This window comes from Diceros bicornis, chromosome 17 (assembly GCF_020826845.1).
Source record: "Diceros bicornis minor isolate mBicDic1 chromosome 17, mDicBic1.mat.cur, whole genome shotgun sequence".
Classification (NCBI taxonomy): Eukaryota; Metazoa; Chordata; class Mammalia; order Perissodactyla; family Rhinocerotidae; genus Diceros; species Diceros bicornis.
Genome location: NC_080756.1, coordinates 21,803,707 through 21,818,624, shown reverse-complemented (window position 1 = coordinate 21,818,624; position 14,918 = coordinate 21,803,707). Strand labels below are relative to the sequence as shown.

At 38.7% G+C, this 14,918-nt stretch overlaps 1 protein-coding gene across 1 annotated transcript in view; it reads left to right on the top strand.

Moving 5' to 3' along the window:
• Window positions 1-413: 413 nt before the first annotated feature.
• The window catches only part of PFKM (phosphofructokinase, muscle), a 39,233-nt gene continuing 24,728 nt past the window's right edge, over window positions 414-14,918 (top strand). The window contains exon 1 of the mRNA XM_058558392.1: window positions 414-494. The gene's annotated coding sequence lies outside the window, so the exon portion shown is untranslated. The remainder of the gene's footprint in view (window positions 495-14,918) is intronic.

Genomic DNA, 14,918 nt, shown 5'->3' with positions numbered 1-14,918 from the left:
GGGAGCTTTACTGAGCTCCGGCATGTAGGCAGGGCACCATGGTCCAAGATCCAGTCCTAAACTTTGAAATGACATAAACTCTAACTTAATTCAGTCTCCTTAGTGTACCCAGAGTTAACCAGACTCACAAGAAAATGGTTTATATACAAGAATACCAATTTATTAAGTTATTGGAGCAATATATATCTATATATGGCAACTGTGTGTGGTCTCTCTCCCTTTAATAAGACTTGCTTTGCCCATGCATAAAAAGCTTCTAGGTTCAAGAAAGAAGCCTACCTGGTGGCCTTATCCTACAGTTTCCTGAATTCGTATCAATTATTTCTTATTTTCTTTGCTTTTCCCTTTTTCATTTTGCTCTATACCTAATACTCATCTCAGACCCCCTTTGCTCTGATGACCCATTTGGACCTGCGTCTGTGGTTTGAACTCAGCATTACCTCATGGACAAAATTCTGCTGTTCAACTTCTGCCTTTAAGCATTGAGGCCGCAGGTAAGAGCTACATTTAACCTTTCCAGCTTTCCCGCTAGGGATGGAGAATCAAATATCATCCCAATTAGCCTCACTGGGACCTCTATTCCTCCTTTTCTGCATTCGTCTCTACCCGCTTCCCTCCTTCCTTTTCTTTCTTCCTCCTTACCTCCCTCCTTCTCTCCCTCCTTCTTTTCGTTCCTCCCAAGAAAATTTGTTGAGCACATGCTATGTCAGGCACTGTTCTTGACACTGGGAATAAAGCAGTAAGCAAAACAGGTACACTGCCTGCCCTCATGAAGTTTATAGTCTCGTGGGAGTCAGACAGTAATCACATAATCACACACATGGTTAGATAATTAGAATGGTGCTAGTGCAATGAAGGAAAATAATACCATGTAATCAGAGTGTAAAACAGGGGACCTCATCTGGCCTGAGAAGGCAGAAAAACTCTTTCTCGGGAAGACCTGAGAGGTGAGTAGTCATTAGCCAGGCAAAGGAGGAAGAAGAGCTTTCTGGAAAAAGAACAGTAGGCTCTAAAACAAGAAGGAGTTGGGTTCATTGGAGGAATAGAGAAGGGCAGTATGACTTGAGTGATAGGAAGAGGAGCGGGAGTGTGAACTGTAAGGATGATATAAGAGCCACATTGTGCTATGCCTTCTAGGTCTTACTACTCCCGAGCTGTGGGAAATCACTGAAGAGTGAAGGATCATATTTGTGTTTTGAAAAGATCATTTTAGCTCCTGGGTTGAGGATGGATTGGGGGGTAGGCAAGAGTGGTTACCTGCTCTGGTGAGATGGATAGTGCCACTGCCTTGCTCCGTTCCTCACATCTGGGCAGTGCAGCCCTATAGGGCGTGAGTGAGGAAGTCATGCCATCAAATAGCGTGATTAGCAGAGGTGAGCCCGGAGCCAAAACACCCAAAAACCCTGGCCTGATGTCCCTCTGCTGTTGCTGCCAGCTTGAAAAATTTATAGGCACTCCCTCCAGGATGTTCTGCTCTTTGCTCTAAGTGAAGCTATATATAGAGATGCTGAGCTCTAGTCCTCAAGAAAAATGGAATACATTTTGTTTCTAGTCTCACACCTGGCAGGGAAGCAGCTGCAGCTGCTATTTTCTCCAACTCCCTGCCCATCAGTATAGGCAGCTCTGCGTGTGTGTGTGTGTGTGTGTGTGTGTGTGTCTGGCCTATACAGGATCAATTCCCAACGTAAGGAGGCCATTTGGTCCTGCCTTGGGGCACAACAAGGGAGTGAGTCACCTAGGCCCCTAACCTATGTGAAAAAAGGTGGTTAGCATTCCCAGATAGCCAAGAGTGTGAGACAGCTACCTCCAGAACAAAGGCTCAGGGGCAGCAGGCAACTTTGTGGGCCAGGCTCTGGTCCAGCAGATCCAACTGCCCACTAGACCTAAAGCCTCTCCTGTGCATAAACCTCTTATGTTCACTGATGGGCAGCCTGCCTTGGGTAACCTGTGACTCCTGAGACTACTTCTTAATTGGGCTGCAGTGGGGGATCATGCCAAGATAGTAGTGTTAACACCCATCTGCCCCCTGTGTCACAGTTTCTCCTTGGAAGCATAAGACCTTACTCTCGTATTCCTTACTTCATCTAGGCTATCATCAGCATTGTCCATGCCCCCACCATCCTTTCTGTTCCTTTGACAGCACACTCACACCTAGGTGGTTTGTGCAGACCAGGTTGCAAAGTTACCCCAACATTGTGAATGCAACTGATATGTAGAGATGATTGCTCCCCACAGCCCAAGTTCCTTCCAAGCAGGCATGTTTGTTTTCTGCATCAGAGACAAGATTCTCCATATATAGATACCATGTTATAGTGATCCAAGAACCTGTACTCTTGCTGAGGGAAAATCACTGGGAGTTCTTCCTCTATTAAGATTGCCTTAATCTCAACCTAGTCACCATTCAGCATTGACCTCCTGATCCCAACCTTCCAGGACCAGCTCCAGAGAACTTGAGTTTTCATGAAGCTAAAACTCTCAGGACTCTCATAATGTCAACTGAATCGGGAAGATCATTGGGTGGGAAAATAGCCTTACAGGTGCTCTTCTTCCAGTCAAATATGCAAGGATACCAGTAGACTTGTGGAACACTTTTTTCATCTTCCACTGATTAATAGAGTTGACCTCATATATCCTCTTGGACCTACTCTGGGTCCTATTAAACTACCTATTAAACACCCTATTAAACTACCTCTCAGTTACCCCAAGGAAATGTATTTAGGAGCCTAAAGGTGTATTCTTTGGACCATGTACTTACTAAGCAGCTAAGCCTTCCACATTATGCTTGATGAGGTATTAGCAGATCTGAAGCAGAAGACTCCCAGCATTGTCTTATATAATGATTATTTGTCTTCTCTGCTTTGATATCCCCCAAAGCTTACTTCTTTAAAAAGTTTATCTGGTCCAAGCTTGAGGCTACATAACTCAGCTGAAGAGTTTGTTTACCTCTGCCCTGAAGACTTGAAACTGGTACCTTCAACCTGCAGTAGGGGGTCATCCTGTTAGCTGTGACTTCTTCCCTGCATTAGCTTTCTTAAGAAGTTGATCCTAATAGGCAGAAATGACACCATAGGAGCCATCCAGGCCTTTAAGGCATGCAGATTTATTCTTCAAGTGATGGTGTTTTTGGACCTCCACAACTTAGAGCAATGGTTCTCAAACTATCGTGCATCAGAATAACCTGGAGGACTTGTTAAACCACATTGCTGTGCCCCACCCCCAGAGTTTCTGATTCAGTAGGTCCCAGGTAGGGCCCAAGAATTTGCATTTCTGACAAGTATCCAGGTGATGCTGAATCTGCTGGACTGGAACTGAGGAATGTTCTCTTGAGCCAGTGCCCTGTATCAGAAACTTTAGTATTACTAGCTAGGGGAGGCTGCTCTGTTTCCAGGGGTCATCCTGTCCCATCTAGAGCTAAAGATGACTCTCCAGTGCAGACAGTGGTTTCATGCCTATACCCAGGGTCTGTCCTCATGGAGCTCACATTTTAGTGGAGAAAAACAGATAATAGTATATTAGTCAGGTAGTGACTAGATGAGATCCAGAGGTTGTAAAGAAGTGAGAGGACCAGAGAGATGTTTGTTTCACCCAGAGAGAGGCCCATTCCTAATTGATGCATATGTTTCACAACATCAACCCACGAAGTCATTGTAGCCATTTGCAGTTCAGATTCTAGTCCAAAGGAATCTTGGTGATCCTCTGGTGTGACACTCCTACTTGTTCCTGCCTCAGAACTTTTGCATTTGCTATTCTCTCTGTCTGAAAGCTGTCCCTCCAGATGATAGCATGGTTTTCTCTCTCTTTTGCTCAGATCTCTTCTGAGAATGTCATCTCAGCAAGGTTTTTCCAGTCCACTCTACTTAAGATAAGACCATTATCACTCTGCTTCTTTGCCATGCTTTGTTTTTCTTCAAAGCCTTATCACTACTTGTCTAAGTTATTATCTGCTTTCATCACTAGAATGCAAGCCACATGAGGACAGGCAGGTTTTTTTCCTCATCCTGGATCCCCTTGAGTCTAGAACAGTGCCTAACATGTAACAGGTGCTCAATATTTGTTGACTGAATACGTGAAATCTATAGTATGCTATTTCCTGCTCTCCTGGGTTAGAGTCACACCTGGATGACTGCCATACCTACTTCTCTTTCCTAAATGTCCTCATACACCATCGCTAGCATTATCAATATCATCTTCTTATCATGGTTGTCTAAATATAGATCTGTACCCATTCCATAGTCATGACACCATCCTAGTGGTAGCAAATGGACTTGTGAGTATGGCATACAACATCCTCTTTATTACCCCCATCTATGCCAGCCTTTGGTAATTATTGTCAAAGAGATCTGTCTTCATGAACTACTTCCTGGCAGTAATGTCTAGTTTTATCCTGCTTTGGAGTGTGCTGTCCAAATCTCTCTACATCTTCATTTACCTATCCACTGCTTAACAAGGTTAATGGTCAGAGCGTATGAACCAGGTGCTTTAGAATACCTCCGCTAGTTTACTCAAGTGCTCTTCCTATCTAGCTACTGCAGAATTCTCTTTAAATATCTTCTTACACTTCTCTCACCCAGAATTCTTTCTTTAATAATATTTATAATTTTTGCCCCTACTGTTTTCCTGGACTTCATGCCAACATCCCAATAGCTGACTGATACCTGGAAACCTCTGGGAAGCCTAAGAGGACCTTCTAAATGCCTTTCTGTATACTGAGGATCAATATAAAGAATATGCCTTTCATTGCTTGGTACTGGGGTATGACATATAGGGTGAGGTATCATTTGGCTCTCTCTGTGCACATTAGCTTTGCCCGACATACTGAAAACAGGGAAGACCACCACCAACTAGTACCAGGTAGAAAGAATAGTGGACTTCAATCACATGGCTTCCTGGGTCCAAATGACCTTCTTCTTATGGATTCAATCCTTTTTTTTTCCCCCTCCCTTTCTCCCAAGTTCCCTAAACCCTTGTGGACTGAAATAAAGAGTCTAGGTGATATTAGTGAAGGAGTTTATTCAGTAATCAGTGTGAGGAGTTTGAACCCTGGGAAAAGAGTTAAACAGAGCACTCTGGTGGAACTGCTCTGAGGTGAGTGAGTTTGGAACTGCTCTGAGGTGTGTGAGTTTAAGTGCAGCTTATCTCTCTTTCACAAAACAGTGTATGTGCAGGGAAAAGGAAAATAAAAACACTTACAACTAGATTTCATATATGTCAAAAAAAAGGGATAGAGTACATCTGGGCTTTTCTCTAGATTATACATTGAAGGCAACATAAACAAGAATGCCTTGGTTATACATTGGACAAGTTCAGAGATGCTGACATTATCTATGTGTGGAGGGAGGCAAGGACCAGGGTGATAAATTATTCCCTCAATCTCTAAGAAATGCAGCTGGGAAACGTGAGGGCAAGTTACATCTTTATCTTTTCTTGTTGTGGATCTGTCCAGCTGGTGTCTTCAGTCATGAGGTGTGGGGTTGCAAGGTCATTTTGACACAGGCTGAAGATGGCCTGCCTGGCTGCTTCACAGTACAGCATGGATTTTTATTGTACTGACTTAAAGCTTATGCAGTTTGCTTGCTAGATTTGCCTATTAGACCAGGGAGAGGGGTCCCCAAAATCTGTTCACACTCTGAATTCTACCAACCTCAACAACTGCAGACAACTGATTATATTGCGGACAAAGTTCTAGATTTCCAACAGTACCCTAGCCAGTTCCTATACTTGAGTCATTATAATGGACAAAAGCCCTCTTGAGCAGCCTATCAGAGGGCCCCAGTTTCTTTTCCAGTGCAAACCCAGGACATTTCAGCTTTCTCCTCTGGAGGAAGGGTCCAGAGTGTCCTTTCCAGCCCCATTAAACCATACCAGCAATGAAAATAATCTTAGAATAAGTACAAATTCAGATACTGCCTTAGTTTGGTTGCCTCGAGAATTCCTTGGCACTATCTCTTGTTTGACTATCTAACTTGCTGCTTTGATCTTGTGATTCCTGGTCGTCTAGCTCTACTAGGCTGTACACTTTACTCCTGACGCTTTCCTTAGGCATCCTAGCTTGCATGGCAATGTTTAGACCCCTTCCTTAACCAGGAAGACTCTTCCATAGACTTTTGTATAGTCACTATACTGTGTTTACCTGTAGGCTTCATGCACCAATACCCTGCCCTGAGAGATGCTGCTCAGCCTCCGCCATTACAGGGGTGAGGATTGTACAGATACTGTATTTTCTGGAACTGCCCAGATCTCAAACATTCTTTCCTATCATTAGTACACCATCAAATTATGTATCCAAATTTTGGTTCATATAAGTCAACCATAGCTAGTTAAAGTACCCTTTCTAAGTCGTTAAGGTTCCTGGGAAACTATATTTGAAATTTAAAAGTTGTTTGAAAACAGAAAATTAAGAAAAAGTGAAATGTATAGTCTTGGAGTTTAGGATTAAAATTAAGGAAAATGCATTTTTAAAGAGCTATCACTGTTTCATCATATCATCCATCTCTCTAATGCTGGAATATTTCGTGTCTTTCTCCACTGGTGTCTTTCTCTCAAACAGTACTAAATAAACACTGCCAAATTCTTACTATCCAGGCCCCATTTGTTTTTCTTCATTTACCCTCAACTAAAGTAATTGTGTCATAAGAATTTGATACATTAAAATTGTTACTTGGGTTATTGGTTTCTTCAGTTATATGCCAGGTCCAGTGAAATGTAAATTTCCTATGAACCTTGGATAGTCCCTCTAGATTATAAACTCCATGAGTGCTTATTGTACCTCAGTACCTGGTGCAGTGGGTGGCACATAATGAGTCCTCAATAAATATTTGTTGAATGTATAAATGAATTAATAATATAATAGGGTTTTTTAAAGATTCTTATCAGGAAGACATTTACAGCCATTTCTTAGTATGGCATGTTTCTTCTGTTAGCTACTCTCTCTTTTGTGTTGGTTTTTACTAGTTTAACTCGCAGAAAGTAACATCTTCAAGTTTGGGGACTGCCCTAAGATGACCATAGGCACAGCCTAAGTACTTCTGAGAAGATTCTTCTCTTCTGGGACTCCCACACCCACCTGACATGAAGGTTCACTAGGTGCCTTTTGAGATGATTTTTCCTTGATTTGTGCTCATTTAGTTTTCTAGGAACTCCTGGGGGTGACTGATCCCTGGACAGAGCATTCTGTTCTTCTTAATAAGTTCTGCATTCAGGGGAAACTAGTTAACTAGAGCCTAACCTGCTGGGCTATTATCAGAGGCTAACTGACCTGAGGAAGGGAAATACCCAACTCCAGTCCACTCTTCCATCCTGTCCCTGCTAGGGAGAAATAGAGAAAAAACCTGAGAAATTCTTGTAAAGTTCACAGTCTAGAGGCATAGGCTCAGTAAAAGACTGAAACCTAATCATGTGACTGTAGAGTGTTTCCTGTCCTCCAGCGTCTCACCACCACATTACTAAAGGCCTATTTACAGCACTTCCTTTTACCTGGTACCTCATGTCTGGCTAGAAAGAAAAAATTATAAGGCATATAAAAAGCCAAAAAACACAATTTGAAGAGACAGAGCAAGCATCAGAACCAGACATGACAGGGATGTTGGAATTATCAGACTGAGAATTTAAAACACCTATGATTAATGTGCTAAGGGCTCTAATGGGTAAAATAGGCAGTATGAAAGAACAGATGGGAAATATAAGCAGAGAGATGGAAAACCTAAGAAAGAACTAAAAATAAATGCTAGAGATAAAAAACACACTGACAGAAATGAAAAATATGTTTGATGGGCCTATTAGTAGACTAGACATGGCTGAGGAAAGAATCTCTCAGCTAGAGGATATATCAATACAATACTCAAAAACTGGGAAGCAGAGAGAACAAAGACTCAAAAAACAGAACAGAATGTCCAAGGACTGTGGGATAACTACAACAGATGTAACATACATGGAATGGGGATACCAGAAGGAGAAGAAAGAGAGAAAGGAACAGAAGAAATATTTGAAACAATAGTGACTGATAATTTCCCTGAATTAATGTCAGACATCAAACCACAGATCTAGGAAGCTCAGAGAACACCAAACAAGATAAATGCCAAACAAAACAAAACAAAACCAAACCCAAAAAACTGCACCTAGGCATATCATTTTCAAATTACAGAAAATCAAAGATAAAGTCCTAAAAGAAGCCAGAGGGAAAAAAAGCCTTACCTATGGAGGAACAAAGATAAGAATTACATCTGAATTGTTCTCAGAAACCATGCAAGTAAGAGGAGAGTGTAGTGAAATATTTAAAATGTTGAGAGAAAAAACCCACCAACCTAGAATTCTGTACCCTGTGAAATTATCCTTCAAAAGTGAAAGAGAAATAAAGACTTTCTCAGACAAACACAAATTGAGGAAATCTGTTGCCACTAGACCTGTCTTGCAAGAAATGTTAAAAGAAGTTCCTTAGAGAGAAGGAAAATAATATAGGTCAGAAACTCAGATCTATGTAAAGAAAGGAAGAACATCAAAGAAGGAATCAGTGAAGATAAAATAAAAACTTTTTCTTATTTTTAATTGATCTCACAGACAACAGTCTATTCAAAATTATAATAGCAACAATGTATTTGATTATGTATTCTCATGTATCTATCATATATATATGCTTATGTATTTTTATATATAAGTGAAATGAATGACAGCAATGATAAAAGGGATGGAAAGAAGAAATTAGGATTATTTTGTTATTATAGGTGCTCACACCACCCATGAAGTGTTGTAGTGTTATTTGAAAGTGGACTTGGATTAGTTATAAGTATATATAGCAAACCCTAGGGCAATCACTGAAAAAAGTAAAAAAAATATTGCTGATATGCTAAGAAAGGAGAGAAAATGGAATCATATAAAATGCTCAACTAAAACCACAAAAGGCAGAAAAAGAGTGGAATACAAAAATAGGAACAAAGAACAAAGGCAACAAATAGAAAACAGTAATGAATATGGTAGATATTAAGCCAACTATATCAATAATCACTTTGAATGTCAGTGATCTAAATGTACCAATTAAAAGACAGATTGCCAGAGTAGATAAAAAACATGACCTATTATATTATTGTCTATAAGAAACCCACTTTAAATATAAAGACATATATAGACTAAAAGTAAATGAATGGAGAAAAATATACCATGCTAACACAAATCAAAAGAAAGCAGGGGAAGCTATATTAATTACAGACAGAACAGACTACAAATTAAGGAAAGTTATCTGGGTAAAGAAGGGCATTACATAGTGAGAAAGAGGTCAGTTATTCAAGAAGACATAATTCTTAATGTGTATGTGCCTAATAACACAGTGTAAAACTATGTGAGGCAAGAACTGATAGAACTGCAAGGAGAAGTAGGTGAATCCACTATCAGAATTGGAGACTTCAACACCCTTCCCTCAGAAATGGACAGATCCAGCAGACAGAAAATAAGTAAGGGCATAGTTGAACTCAACAACACCATCAATCAACTGGATATAATTGACATCAACATTTCATCAACAACAGCAAAATACATATTTTTCTCAAGCTCATGTGGAACATTCACCAAGATAGATCACATTCTGGGCCATAAAACACACCTGAACTAATTTAAAAGAACAAAAATTCTACAGTGTATGCTTTTAGACCACAATGGGATTAAACTAGAAATCAATAACAGAAAGATAGCTGGAAAATCCCCAAATATGTGGAGATTAAGCAATACACTTGTAAATAACACATGGATCAAAGAAGAAATCTCAAGAGAAATTTAAAAGTATTTTGAACTAAATGAAAATGAAAACACAACTTATCAAAATTTGTGGGATGCAGTGGAAGCAGTGCTTAGAGGGAAATTCATAGCATTGAATGCATATATTAGAAAAGAAGAAGACCTAAAATCAATAATCTAAGTTTTCACCTTAGGAAACTATAAAAGAGGAGCAAATTAACTCCAAAGTAAGCAGAAAAAAAGAAATAGTAAGAATTAGAGCAGAAATTAATAAAATTGAAAACAGGAAATCAATAGAGAAAATCTGAAATCTGAAAGCTCGTTCTTTGACAAGATCAATAAAATCTATACACCTCTAGCCAGGCTAAGAAAAAAAGTGAGAGGATACAAATTACTAATATCAGAAATAAAAGAGCGGACATCACTACAGATCCTATGGAAATTAAAAGGGTAATAAAGAAATAATATGAGTAACTCTATGCCCACAAATTTGATAGATGAAATGGACCAATTCCTTGAAAGATACAATCTGCCAAAACTTACACAAGGAGAAATAGATTATTTGAATAGGCCTATATCTATTAAAGAAATTGAATCAATAATAACCTTCCAAAAAAGAAAGCACCAGGCCCAGATAGGTTCACTGGTAAATTCTTCTGAACATTTAAGGAAGAAATTTTACCAATTCTCTACAATCTCTTTCAGAAGATAGAAGAAAAGGAAATACTTCTTAACTCATTTTATGAGGATGGCATTACCATAATGGCAAAACTAGACAAAAACATTACACAAAAAGACAACTACAGATCAGTAACTCTTATGAACATAGGTGCAAAAATCCTCAACTAAATGTTAGCAAATTGAATCCAAAAAAGTATAAAAAGAATTATACACCACAACCAAGTGGGATTTATCCCAGGTATGCAAGGCTGGCTCAACAGTCAAAAATCAATTAATATAATCCACCACATAAACAGACCAAAATAGAAAAATCACATGATCATATCAATAGATACATAAAAAGCATTTGACAAAGTTCACCATCCTTCATGATAAAAATTCTCAGTAAACTAGGGATATAGGGGAACTGCCTCAACTTGATAAAGACTATTTACGAAAAACCTACAGCTAACATCATACTTAATGGTGAGAAACTTGAAGTTTTCCCACTAAGATCAGGTAGAAGGCAAGGATGTTCCCTCTCACCACTCCTTTTCAGCATTGTGCTTGAAGTCCTTGCTAATGCAATAAGGCAAGAAAAGGAAATAAAAAATATACAGATTGAGAAGGAAGACATAAAACTGTCTTTGTTCATAGATGAAATGACCATCTATGTAGAAAATATGAAAGAATTGACAAAACCTAGAACTAATAAGCGATTATAGCAAGGTTGCAGGATAGAAGGTTAATATGTGCAAGTCAATTGCTTTCCTATATACCAACAATGAGCAAGTGGAATTTGAAATTAAAAATCCAATACCATTTACATTAGCACCCCCCAAAAGGAAATACTTAGGAATAAATCTAACAAAATGTATACAAGATCTTTATGAGTAAAACTAAAAAACACTGGTGAATGAAATCAAAGAACTGAATAAATGGAGATATATTCCATGTTCATAGAGTGGAAGACTCAATATTGTCAAGATGTCAGTTTTTCCCAACTTGATCTATAGACTCAATGCAATCCTAATCAAAATCCCAGCAAGTAGTTTTATGGATATCAATAATTTTGTAGAGATCAACAAACTGATTCTAAAGTTAATGTGAAAAGACAAAAGACCCAAAATAGCCAACATGATATCAAAGGAGCAGAACCAAGTTGGAGGACTGACACCCAACTTTAAGACTTACCTATAAAACTACAGTAATCAAGGGCCGGCCCTGTGGCTTGGTGGTTAAGTGCGCGCGCTGCGATGCTGGTGGCCCGGGTTCGGATCCCGGGTGCGCATCGAGGCACCACTTCTCCGTTCATCCTGAGGCCGAGTCCCACACACAGCAACTAGAGGGATGTGCAGCTGTGACATACAACTATCCACTGGGGCTTTGGGGGGAAAAAATAAATAAAATCTTTAAAAAAAAAAAAAACTACAGTAATCAAGAAAGTGTGGTATTGGCAAAAGAATAGACAAATAGATCAACAGAACAAAATAGAGATCCCAGAAATAGACCCCCATAAATATAGTCAACTGATCTTTGACAGAAGAGCCAAGGCAATACAATGGAGCAGAGATAGTCTCTTAAAAAATGGTGATGGAGCAACGGGACACCTAAGAATCTTGACACAGACCTTATGCCTTTCACAAAAACTAACTCTAAATGGATCATAGACTTAAATGTAAAATGTGAAACTATAAAACTAGAAGATAACATAGGAAAAAACTTAAATGACCTTGGGTACTGTAATGCCTTTTTAGATATGATACCAAAGACATGATCCATGAAAGAAATAATTGATAAACTCGACTTCATTAAAATTAAAGTGTATAACTCAATGGTTTTTAGTATATTCATGGAGTCGTGCAGTCACTCTAAGATTAGGACATTTCCATCACCCACAAAAGAAATCCTGTACATTTTAGCAGTCACTCCTCATTTCCCTGCAGCCCTAGGCAACTGCTAGTCTACTTTCTGTCTGTATAGATTTGCCTATTCTGAACATTTCTTAGAAATGAAATCATATGATTTGTGGTCTTTTGTGAATGGCTTCTTCCACTTAGCATAATGTTTTGAACGTGCATCCACGTTGCAGAATGTATTAGTACTTCATTCTTTTTACTGCCAAGTAATATTATATTGTATGGACATGCCACATTTTATTTACCCATTCATCAGTTGTTGAATATTTGAGCTGTTTCCACTTTTTGCCTATTATGAATAATGCTGCTGTGAATATTGGTGTACACATTTTTTGTGTGTGTACATATGTTTTCATTTTCCTTGGGTATATACCTAGGAGTGGAATTGCTGGGTCATGTGGTAACTCTATGTTTAACATTTTGAGGAACTGCCAAACTGTTTTCCATAGTGACTACACCATTTTACATTCCCACCAGCAATACACAAGGGTTCCAATTTCTCTACATCCTCTCCAACTCTTGTTATTTTCCTTTTTTTTTTTTTTTTGATAATAGCCATTCTTATAGGTGTGAAACAGAATCTCATTTTGGTTTTGATTTGCATTTCCTTAATGATTAGTGATGTTGATCATTTTTCATGTGCTTATTGGTTATTTGTATATTTGGTTTACAGAAATGTCTTTTCAAACCCTTGCCAATGTTTTTTGTTTTTTAATATAACAATTTTATTTGATATTTCATTGAGCAGAATATATATTTTAAAATAATAGACCTTATTTGCTAGAGAAGTTTTAGGCTTACAGAAAATTGAGCAGATTGTATGTAAAGTTTCCATATATCCTCTGTCTCCTCTGCTCAGTTTCCAGTATTATTAACATCTTGCATTGGTATGGTACATTTGTTACAATTGATGAACCAATATTGATACATTATTATTGACTAAAGTCCCTAGTTTACGTTAGGGTTCACTCTTTGTGTTATACAGTTCTATGAGTTTTGACAAAAACATAATGTCATATATCTAGCATTACAGCATCATACAGAATAGTTTCTGCCCTAAAAATCCACTGTGCTCCACCTGTTTATCTCTCTCTCTCTACTCCAAGCCCTTGGCAACCACTGATCCTTTTGCTATTTCTATAATTTCACCTTTTCCGGAATGTCATACAATTGGAATCAGTATATAGCCTTTTCAGACTGGCTTGTTTCACTAAGAAATATGTATTTAAGGTTTTTCCATGTCTTTTCTTGGCTTGATAGGTCATTTTTTTTTTATTGCTGGGTGATATTCCATTGTATAGATGCACCACAGTTTGTTTATCCATTCACCTTTTGCAGGACATTTTGGTTGCTTCCAGTTTTTGGCAATTATGAATAAAGCTGCTATAAACATTTGTGCAAGTTTTTGTGTGGATGTAGTTTTCAACTCATTGGATAAATACTTAAGAGTGTGATGGCTGGATCATATAGTAAGACTAAATTTAGCTTTGTGAGAAACTGACAAACCATCTTTAAAGTGACTGTACCATTTTGCATTTCCACAAACAAAGAATGAGACTTCCTGTTGCTCCACATTCTTGTTAGCATTTGGTATTGTCAGTTTTTTTTTTTTTTTAATTTTAGCCATTCTAGTAGGTAATAGTGTTATCTCACTGTTTTAATTTGCAGTTCCCTAATGACACATGATGTTGAGTATTGTTTCATATGCTTATTTGCCATTTGTATATCTTCTTTGGTGAGGCAGCTGCTCAGGCCTTTTGCCCATTTTTTAATTGAGTTATTATCTTTTTATTATTGAGTTGCAAGAGTTATTTATATATTCTGGATACAAGTCCCTTTTCAGATATATGATTTGCAAATATTTTATCCCATTCTATGGATTGTCTTTTCACTTTTTTGATGGTAACATTTGCAGCACAAAAGTTAATTTTGTGTAGTCAAATAGTTTTATCTCCTAGTCACTTGCATTCTTACTGTTTGCAGCCAGAGACGGGGGCAGAGACAAAAGTAAGCAAGAGGAGGGGCAGTAGAAACAGCAAGGAGAAGAGAGATGACTGTGGAGAGGCACTGAAACAAAGACATGGGTGGAGCAGAGGAAGGAGTAGAAAGGATCTGAGTAAAGGATGCACCTCTTGCTCTGGGAGTATGTGACCCATGTTCCCAGAGTGGATCCTGTTTGCTTTGTTGCCCAACAGATAGGCTTGCTTCACTGTCAGAATCCTGCACCTCCTCCAACCGCAGGCTTGAGAAGGGGCTATCACCGCAGAGGTCTTGCCTCTTGGTACTCCCATTCCTAGCTAGTTTCTCTGTATTTTCTGTATCTTACATTTACATAGGTAAAAGGAGTTTTTGAGGTCCCTCTATAGAAAAATACCAGTGTTCAATGTTCCTCAAGGGCAGAGACTCTGTTTCATTTATCTTTTCATCTCTCAGCACTCAAGACAAAACCCGGCACACAGACTTCCAATAAATGTTTGTTCAAAGAGTGACAGAGATGGGAGACAATGGATAGGGCCAGAGGGAGAGGTTTATTATTAGTTGCTGAAGATGTTTGAATGCAAGCAGTCTCAGGCAGTCCCGGCTAGGAAAAAGTTGTCTTGGCTGACAACAAGGAAAGTA